Raw genomic sequence first — 11,067 nt, forward strand, 5'->3', positions numbered from 1 at the left:
CCTCAGGATGCAATTGCATACTCTGAGAAAAATATTTTGACTCTTTCGAATGTCTGCTTGATGAAGAATTCTGTACCACAAAAGTGGAACTCAAGAACCAGCACACAGAGCAAGGCCAGCAAAACAAAGCACTTCATATAAGGTCAAAAAAAAAAGGGGTTATTCTACCAAAAATAGAAAATTATGGGGGAAAGGATGAGGGTGGACAACAGAGAGCAAGCAATCAAGTTTTCCACAATGCCCTCTTCGATACCATCAAAGCCTGATTGGCAGGCTGCTTACTTCTCAGGCTGGAAACGTTAGAGAATGTTCAAAAAGAAAAACACCTGATGTCAGCATGGCGTCAAGTGGCAACCACAAGGCAGCTGCTCTGAGGCAGAATCCTAACTGTAACCATACTTGGAAAATTGAGCAAGCCAAATGCCCATCATTTGCACCATTAGGGTTGAAGGCTAAACGTGCAAGTTCTTTGTGAAGCCATGCAAAATGTCTCTGCAATTTTTTCTCCCCGCACAGCTAATCCATCTGGTGCCCAGCAAGCCCCAAAAGTTTTAATAACATTAACTTGGTGCCCTTGCTCTGAGCCAGTCGAGCAGAAAGAATTATAGTAGGTGAATATTAGATGATAAAATAGAGGGAAGACTTAAAACAATAATACTGTGCTGCTCTTCCCCAGAGGATTTTGCAGCTGGCTCCAGTTTACTGCAAACTCAATAGAAAATAACCTGAAAAGTTGCATATAGCTCTTCTGCTTGAAATGGCTGCCCAGAGCAAACCCCAGGCCAAAGAAAATCACAGCCAAAACATTAAGTCTTGATAAAACAATCCCATTTTGAATAGCAATATTTATTGTGTATTTAAAAGCATTATAAATACATGAGGCATGTGGCACAGCATTTTCACACAGATGACTTTGTATTTCATTCCTCTACCTTAAGTATTCAGGTGTGACAAAAATCATATTGTGAATAACTAAATTTTAGGCATAGCTTTCAAGAAGTTTTATGAATCTATAAATGCCTGAGAAATTTTAAATTATATTTCCCTTACTGCTCTGAAACAGCAACCATTTAAAAAGCTGCAACCTTTTCCCATCTCATACCTTAAAGTATGTAACAGACTCTTGCATTTTTCCACTGGTGCCTGCATGATTCAGAGGACAAACAGCTGAGGGCACCTTTAAAAACTATTCAGGATGCAGAAGTCATGAACAAGAAGAAGAAAAATGTGGAAAGAAGCATTTCAAATAGCCTCTGAATTCCCTGTTACCCTCTTCTGATTTAGTCTTTTCATAGAGGGAAAAAGAAAGGGTCATCAGCTACAAGAGAGGGTCATCAGCTACAAGAGAAAATCACTGATCACATCTGGATGCAAGTTCACTGTGCCACTTCTCTTGAGCCTGCTAGAGTTCGTTCCCTCATGACACTGAAATCAGAAGCCATTTACCCATGGATAATAAATTAGTAGAAGGGGGGGGAGTTGAAGTTTCTTGGGAGGTGGGTAATTTCCAAGTTTTCTGAAAAAGTATATAATCTAAAAATTCAGCAGTAATATAAAACCAAAGACTTGATTTTTATGGAATTTACTCCAGGCCCTAAGTACTACCAAAATTTCTAATATTTTCACCAAAGGAATTCAGAAAAAGTACAAGAAAAATTGCCCACTCCTCATGCAAGATAAGCACAGAGCATCTGCAATAAAGACAAGAAACACATCAACACAAATAATTACATATAGCAGCTTCCAATTAATGCAAGGTTAAGATACCAAAGAGAAGTCATAAATCCACTTTCCAGTTAAATTTCTAACAAAAATAGTTTTTCAGGCAAAAAAGGAGGTTCAGTGTAGGGAAACTGTCATATGGCATTATCTTCTTTATGGGATCTCCTGTATGAAACAAGTACAGAGAGGTACTGAGTATTCCTCATTCTACCTCTTGCATTAGAAGTCCCATTTTCTCTGTCCTTTTGTCTGCCTTAGGGTTATGCTTTTAGAAATCCAAGATGTCCTTCACATACAGAAGCTCTAGCTCTTGTACAAGAACACCCAGAGGAGGTCCTGGAGTTCAGAGTGAATTGAGCATCGTGGTAAGTGGCAGGGCAGGAAGCACACTCCACACACATCCAACAGGCACGATCTGTGGCAAAGTCTCACAGCTGCAATACAAAGGAAATTGTCAAACCTACATATTCTCTCAACTCTTCTGTCTCATATGAGTGTAGCTTGCAATAGCCAGCGGGAAACTCAATAACCTCCTTACAGATCTCATTCCACTGTATACTGAACCTGCTGGCATGAGTAAGAAACAGACTCATGAGGAAAGTTTATGTGCTTTCAAGAGGCCAAGGGAACACAGGCATATTGGATTTTTCCAAACTTAGGAAGCAGAACTATACAAGACTTGGGTACTAAAATATTTGCTGTGAACATCAAGCAAGGTTTTCTTGAAGCACAAAATTGGCTGATTCATATCCGGCATCATGCAAAAATTCAAAACGCTTTCACTTTATACTAGACAATAAAGCTGTCACTCCCATGAGGAAAAGGTACTATCAGTATAGAAAATCCAGCATCTATTCTTGATGGAGAGGAATAAAAATATGTGTGTATATATATATTTGCCTCATGGCCTTTGTTCTGCACCTCTGATTCCCCTTTGGTCTCCTCTTTGAGTTCCAACAAGATGCTATTTGCAAGCCTTGATTTCAATGGGTTGGTGTCACCACCTTTGGCAAGATATTTGCTGAGATCACACAATCTCTTCCTACTTGAGCAGGCTATTTACTCATAGAGTTAGACAAATTTGTTTCTCCTTCCTGTTGTTTTTTTTCAGGGACTGAAATACAGTGATTCAAACTAATCTCAAACTAAAGCTCACATTTCCCTCAATGATTCTTCTCTAACAATAGAGATCAGAATCCATATGTTTGGTTTCCTGGGTTCCCTAATATAAAGATAATTTTATCTGCATTATCATCTATGTTAGTTATACTGAAGTTTATAATTTGCAGTAAGGGCTTCAAAAGCTTCTATGTTTATCACTATCAGAGTTTCTAGCTCCTGATTTCTACCACAATAAAAGCACACACAATTTATGGCAAGACTTTATCTCTTGAACTTATCTTCATTTACATCATAAATAGCCTAAAAATTATTTATTAGTACACAAGAAAGATCTCAGCTGTTGTACAGCAAAGCCAGACTCGATCACTCCAGTATTGCCAGCTGCCAATCGCTTTTAAAGCGATTCCTTCCCACTCTTCCCCACCATTGAATTTCTATCCAGCAGTTAAAGCCTATTTAAAACTCTGTGGAAGAAGGTTTTCTTGAGAAATCTTCCTAAGAATGGTTGACGTGCTGTCAAAATAAAATGTTTGCAAGCCAGCTTTCCAGACAGACATCCAAAATGACAGCCAGACATCAGACAGAACCACCTTGATGGAGGGAAGAATCAAGCCCTAATGAGAATGGCTGCATGGCTTCAGAGCTGGGCAGCTCTCACAGCTCTCACATCACTTAATTTTGATTAACTAGCCCTTCAGCAGAACAGCTAAATTAATTGTATTTCTATTTCCTCTCAGAATGCTAACAAAATTTATAAACACCATTGAAATATTAACTACTGTCAAATTTCCTCAGCAGCCATTCATTTATATGCAAGAGATGCTCACAAGCATAACTCCCTGTGGTCATTGGACTTGCTGAACTCTGAATGCTTCAGTTGGTATGAAAAACATTTAGAGGCCTTTTATGCTTATTAACAAAGTAAATGTCTGAAAAGCCATTGAGTTTGATTTCCTTTAACTTAGAAACCACAATGTAATTTAGAATTACATTTTTAATTCTACTTTGTTGTCTATAAAAGTATTATCTTTTCAATATTCCATGGAAGTGGTCAATAGTTCAGAACATATGGAGCTATCATTGGAATATTCAAATACTGTATTGCCATAATATTAATTCTTCTCATTTTAATCCAGAAGTTATTAAAGACAAATATTTCATAATTCATATGAAATAGCCCCTTGTCTTTTATAAATTAGAGCACCTCTTCCCATATTGCCATGAAATATTTCAAGGATGAAAATGATCCACTCAAAATCCTGAAGAAGACCTTGGAAGAGGCAGATTTGTGTTCACATACCTGTTGCAGTGTGTGGGGCTGCTGCAGAAGAGACTGAGGCTCATTGCAGCATACCCAGGAGTTTTGTGGTTGTCACATTTCCATAGGAGGCAGATCTGAAATCAGTTCCTTGCTCAAAATCAAGCAGGAGAAAGGTTTTCCTTCAGTCGAAGAAGCAGCTTATCCAGTCTTTTGGGTATCTAAACAGTGCATGCAATCTTTCAGTCCTAGAAGTACATTCTAGGATTACTTTTTTGTAAGTGGAAACATAATGGATTCTTTGCTTCTTTTCTGCCAAGATTGGGATTAAATCACGAGAGGGTATTCCTTGTTCGGAATCAGATGTTTATTAGTTCTTATAATACAGTCTCAAAGGCTGTGAGTTGTACAGTACTCTAACAAGAAAAAAATCGAGATGTATCTCTCTCTCTCTACAAGGTCTGTTAAGGATAAGTTGTCCAATTGAGAAATGACACCTAAATTATTTTTTACATTTAACCCAATAACCAACCACCCGTGCCCCCAGTGCAGACTTTTTATCCAATTACACAATACCACCCAAACCCATGAAGAAGAAGGTGAAAAAGAAGGTAAAGAAGAACCAACCTCCACCCCAAAACCTCCATCTTGCTTCATATATATTACTATATTCTAAAACCTTAAACTCCACCATGTGGAGTGGTATTACACATGTGGTATTACACACTTCTATTAAAACTACACACCCATAATCCCAGTTCCATCATTCAATTTTGTAAGCCTTCTCCATGGCCTCAGGTCAAATGCAGTGTTCTCCTGGGGGTCAGTGTCTGACAACACAGAAAGTCTAAAATTCTCAGCATCCAGGGTTCCAACAAAAAAGAACATTTGCTTTTACATGAGATTGGGCTGTACAAGCAAGGCAGACGTGGTTTAACAATCACACTGGCTGTGCCTTGGCTGGTCTGCAGTCATAGCACAAATGCAAGAGCAGCATCTAAATGTTGGCCACAAGGCCCCTACTACTACAGCTACATCTCTTGGACCCCTTTTGGACTTCAGTAAGTGTTCCCAAATGAGGAAGGTAGGGGGAGGAAAAATACAACAGTGCTGTAGAAGCAAGGGCAAAACTTCTCTGTTTTCTGCAGAAAAGCTCTGCATTGCTCCCCAGGTAATTTCTGCACATGGTAAAACAACAAGTAGGGTCCAAACCTGGGAAATCAGCAACCTGAGCTGGTTATCAGGGAGCTGACCAAAATTGTGCTCCTGTTGCTTGAACAAGATCCTGAGAAAGACCCCATGATTAAAGTATTAACCAGGGCTGTGAGAAATATTTTACATACCTGATTTATAGGAATGCCTTTAACAGACAGCCACACCCCAAGCAAGCTCTGGGTTACCACCTCCACCATTTTTTTAGGAGGGGGAAGTAGTCATTCCTGTGAAGAATGAGAACAGATTCCATTTCTAGAAAGTAAAGAAGCTTTTTTGCACAACAGTAAAAATGGAATCAGTCAGTGAAATGGAATGGTGTGTATGTATACATAAGTGTTCATGGTGAGGAGTCATTCTGACAGCACACAGATCATATCTAACTTTTTATTAAAAACACTGGAAACAGCCTAAAACAGGTGTCAAAAAGTTCATAATCATGCAAATATATTAAGATAATTATAGGTACGATTATAAACTTATCTATCTTATTAGTTTTAGGGACACTTTAGAATAATCTTAAAATTATCCTGAAATCCTGTTTAACTTAAAATTAATATTTTATCCATAAATTGCTTATTGTCAAATCATTGAATACAGTTTTAAATCCACGTAAGTAACTTTAGAGCCTATGTACCACTGATTTTCAGTGAAACCTCACTAATTTTTTTTAGGATTTAGAGAATTATTCATATGAGAAACAGCTGAGGGAACTGGGCTTGTTTAGCCTGGGGAAGAGGAGGCTCAAGGGAGACCTTATCATTCCCTACAACCACCTAAAAGGAGGTTTTAGCAAGGTGAGGATTGGCCTCTTCTCCCAGGCAATCAGCACTGGGGGCGGGGGGACAGGTAGGAAATCAGGAGGAATTTATTCACGGAAAGGGTTGTTAAGGATTAGAATGGACTGACCAGGGAGGTGGTGGAATCACCAGATGTGCTCAAGGAACAATTGGATGTGGCACTGAGTGCCATGGTTTAATTGACAATGTGGTGTTTGCTCAAATGTTGGACTTGGATGATTTTGGAGGTACTTTCCAACCCTAATGATTCTATCATTCTAGTACTTAAGCCACTAGAGAAGTAAATTTAGATCCAAAAATCACTTAGGCTTTTCTTTTGAAAACAAAACCTATCCATCATAACTTACACACATGTGATTAAATGATTACACTCTTTTCTACTCCCAAAACTGTTGCAATATGCCAGGAAAATATAGTGATGCTTCTATAAAATACATAGGCATTATCGCTTGTTCTGTTAACCAAATAATGTTTATTTTGACAGAAGCTGCTGGGAGCCTTGTGAATACCCTAATCTTACTGCCTACCCATTCCTCTGCTGAAGATCTTAGCAAGTGTGACAAAACATGCAGCTCCAAGAACACTGAGGTGTTTTCAAAGATCAGTAAAATCCCTTTTCTGCAATTTAAACCTGTGTTTATCTACTTATCCTCCTCCATGACAGAAGGCTTGAGAGGCGTGGTCTGTGGGTTCTGGGTGCATGTCAGGTGAGGACTTCTCCATGTCACAACTTTGACATTGGAGAGTGGGTGTTAAAAAGGTGAACATCACACTCTCCTGTGCAGGGTTTACTTCTGCTTCTCCCTGCCTCTGCCCAGGTGGGCAGCAGGCTGAGTGCCCAGCCCACACCAGCACCCTGGCAGCTTGATGAGGTCAGAAACAGCTGAGCTGTGCTGAGAGGCAGGACCTGCACCTTGTTCAACCAGAAATGGTTCCTGAGGGATTTAGGCACATCCCAACTCCCCTCGCAGTGCTCCTCTTTAGGCATGGTGCCAAGGAGATAAAATATCATCAAGGCTAATCAAGACTGTGGTGTGTGTGTGTGTGCATTATCTCCTGAGAAGGAGGGTATACCACAGCCTTAATAAAGGTCTCCAAATTGACTGCTAACATTCTGCAATTGCATTGCTCCCCTTTCCCCATCAGCACCACCCCATTTACTCTTCTCTTCAAGCTATAATCATGAATAAAATGCTACATGAAGCCCTCATTTTCCTAAAACCTCCTATGCTTCCTTCACAAAAGGACTGCTTTGGCTTCATCCACAGCAGCTGTGGTTTGCACTATTCAGCTTTTCAGGATGGTTTGGCTCAGCAAAACCCACTCTGAAAAAGAAAGCAAGAAATAACTTCATTTAACTAATATATGTTCATAGCAAAAGGCAAGATGTCCCCCTGCTACCAAGAGAAACCACGTGCTATCAGCAACACTCTAATAGTACACACAGATTTTCATCTGGAGCTAACTGGAATTGAAATATTTTGCATGGTGCAAATCACCCCATATGTTTTCGCAGTGAATGGGTTTAAAACGTCTATTCATTACCCTGAGATTCTGTTACACAGCCACTGGGCATGAGGAGAGTCCAGACCCCACCACACTGCCCTGCACTGCAGGGCTCAGTTCCTTTACAATACCCCAAGGAAAGCTGCTAATCCACAGTCACACAGTCTGGTTTTCAGATTACCTCCCCCTTTCACTGCTTACAGCAGAGCAATTGTGCAGAACCCAGGGCAGGGGGAAAGGTATTTCACAGGGCTCATTTTGCTGCCCCATCAAACAAAAGGTGATCAGCAGCAAGAGGCTGTGGATCTCCACTCACATATTTTGGTGGAGAATTGTTGCAGTTTGGGCAATCCTTTTGATTTTATGTAACTTTAAGTTATTGCATAAACATATTTGGGGGGAGGTTCAGTCACAGTGGACATTCACAGGAGCTGGAGGGTCTCAGCCACTAGGAGAAATGAATAAAAATGCAGAAAAATTGGCAAACCAGAGGCTCAGTTTTTCCTGCCTGATATGCATCACAGAAATGCTAATTACAATAATTTAATGTTTTCGAGATTATAACACTTCACCAAGTTAATGAATTTTAGCATGGTGACAAATGGCTTTTGTTTCTAAGTCTGCTGTACGATATTCTACTTAAAGTGAAATTATTTAAATCATTAAAATGTCAATAAATTTCCAAAAGAATTTTGCATGTAAAGCATATGAGTATTTTGCAAAAGCCTTCCCAAAGTTTCAGCTCTCTATTTAAAAACACATGCAGTTAATTTCTGTTAACTGCTCCCGCCATTCACAGTTACATCAAAAACATGCAAATCACATCAGTCTTTCTACATCCCTACATCATCCATAGCATCAGATTGTTCAGAACACTCTGTCTAAGAGTCAGAGAGGCACTCAGATTTGAAAGCAATCATTTTTGTGTTTTCAGAGAATGAAAATGTGCTGATGACTGAGCAACCTCACAGCTGCAGAAACAAATGGTATTTTTCCTTCTGACTGCCTCCACCAGCATCCTCACAGATGACTTTTGTATCCTTTTTCCTCAGTTACTGAAACACTCTTCATGTACAGCCATGTGCATATTGATGTTCTGCTATTAACAGAGGCTTGCACTGCAGAACTTCTAACTACAGACTTGGCCCCTTGTCTAGATGATAGTCTGTCAAATTAATAAACTATAACTCTGTCATTTATGGTACCACCTGTGTGTGGCTTCCATGTGGGGCTTTTTTTTATTATTTTGATCAAGAGCATAAGGGTGTTGTGGACATAGATACAAAAAGTAATATGGGTTCAGAAAAAGACTTATGGGATGGCATATTCAGGGGCTAATATAAAAACATGTGTCTTATTTTAGGTATGGGTCAAGATTTGTCCTTCTATATCGCATAAAACTAACGGCTGCTTCAAGTAGAGATAACCAATATAAAAGAGGCAAATAAGTAAATGACTTGTGAGATGGAGATCCAAGCCCTTAATTAAAACTATTTGATCAAGGTCCATCAGGTGCTGAGGTCTTCTTGCAATGGGAGTGAAGAAGAAAGAGAGAACATCCGGCACTTTCCAGGGCTCAACTCTGATGTACAGTTTCTGCTAAACTGAGTAACCTTTGAGGGTGAATGATGCTATACCACAGTGGGCTGAATTCATCCTTCTAAGAAAAAAAATTAATGCTTTTCAAATCTTAATCTACATTGAATTGCAATTTTTGTCCTTTTTTGTTGTTGTTATTGTAATGTAAACTTATGCAAATTAGAATAATGCTCTCCCTCCTGAGTACAGGAAAGATTAGATCTTTAATTTCATCCACTGCAGTTGAAAAAATTAATAAGTGCTTCTTATGAAATTAAGTTTTAAAATAATTACCTTGACAGAAATAATTACACCATCACCTCTGCCTTATATTAGCAAATAAGGCAAAAGAAGAAGAAAAAAAATTCCATGTGATATAATGTGCACAGAATGGATGAATGGAGGAATTCAGTCTTAAAATTAATGAGGGAGAAGATAACAGACATCGAATAGAATAAATAATCATTCCTGTTTCTTATGTGGTGAACTATGAACTGTGGTGAACCTATGAACCAAAACTCTAAGGACTCCTGGACTCCAGCAGGGAGAAGTAGCTTCAACACCTCCATGCTGAAAGGCTGAATGCCTCTCTATGCGGCCAAGATAAAGCTTTAACTTCTCTGGTCCTCTCTCAGGCTTTGTGTCTGTCATCTGGAGCAGCAATACTTAGGACACTTGCACCTCTGATGTTATTACTGAGTCATTTTTTACTTTTGAGTGTGCAATTCTCTATCCTGAATGCACAAGAACACAGTATATCCAAAAGCACCTGTGCCAAATCCCATGCAATTCTACTGGCTTGCTGTTACTTAAAACTTTTGTAAATATTCCAAACATTTACATCTACAACCAGAAGAGAAACTATGGCCAGGCATCCAGATATAACTAAAACAGAATCATCCTAGTAAAGTATCATAAAATATCACAGAATATCATAGAATATTCTGAGTTGGAAAGTACTCACAAGGTTCATCACAGTCCAATTCCCAGATAATAAAGCATGTCTGCAGAACATTCCTCCTTGTCTAACATGGTATGTTTAGAAAGCTTTATTGCTGTAGCAGCCAGAGTGTTTCTTTTTGAGCCTCATGAGCAGCAATCCCTCAGCTGCGGTGGCAGCAGCTGCGTCATTCAGCTCTGGTTGCAGAATTGCAGTTCCCAAACCTCATCTTTCATTTAAACTACTGAAGCACTCGACCCAGACATACTCCTGGAATCTCAGAGTGATGAAGAAAATACTGAAAAATATGAATTACTAACTGTCTTGGGCTTTCCCTAAGGAAATATTGTTATAATTTTTCAAGTTTTCTTCTTAATCATCTATGAATTGTAAATAGAAGATGCAAACATCATCACACTTATTAATTCCTGTAGGACAAAATTATATTTTTCCTTACAAATTTTACCGCCAGCATTGTGTATACACTGCAAGATTCCATTTAAATTTACCAAAAAAGAAATAAATTAAAAAATAAAAAAAAAGAAAATAAAAAAAAGCAGAAAACCAAAAAAAAGCAGTTAAAAGAGGTGTATGCAGTGTGTATTTTGCTTCAGTAACTCTGACCTTTAAAAATTATCAAGCTGCTGTTTGATTTAACATTTCATCAGCAAATACATTGTAATGCACAGAGGACTATTCTCAAAGTTCACAAAACTGTTTCCATAGATGAAAAAAAGACTAAAAGGTTGTAACAGGAAAAAAAATAACTGTAGGTTCCTTCCAAGTGTAGAATAATCTGATACCAACAAGCTTGCTTATACACAGGCTGGCATCACAGACTTCTAATAACTCCCAGCTTCAGAGCAGCATTTCACAAACAGCTTGGTTCAAAGCTGACCAGGAAAATTTCCGCTATATCAGTAGATTAT

The 11,067-nt window shown here is 38.8% G+C and overlaps 1 long non-coding RNA gene across 1 annotated transcript; it reads right to left on the reverse strand.

Moving 5' to 3' along the window:
- Positions 1-811: 811 nt before the first annotated feature.
- LOC115493887 (uncharacterized) lies at positions 812-10,643 on the reverse strand. Its single transcript, XR_012054142.1, has 4 exons — positions 10,163-10,643; positions 5,446-5,541; positions 4,145-4,350; positions 812-2,156 (listed from the first exon to the last, which is right to left on the reverse strand). It is a non-coding gene; the product is annotated as an uncharacterized lncRNA (long non-coding RNA).
- Positions 10,644-11,067: the final 424 nt, after the last annotated feature.

The sequence above is a fragment of the Taeniopygia guttata genome, chromosome 2 (assembly GCF_048771995.1).
Source record: "Taeniopygia guttata chromosome 2, bTaeGut7.mat, whole genome shotgun sequence".
In the NCBI taxonomy this organism is placed as follows: Eukaryota; Metazoa; Chordata; class Aves; order Passeriformes; family Estrildidae; genus Taeniopygia; species Taeniopygia guttata.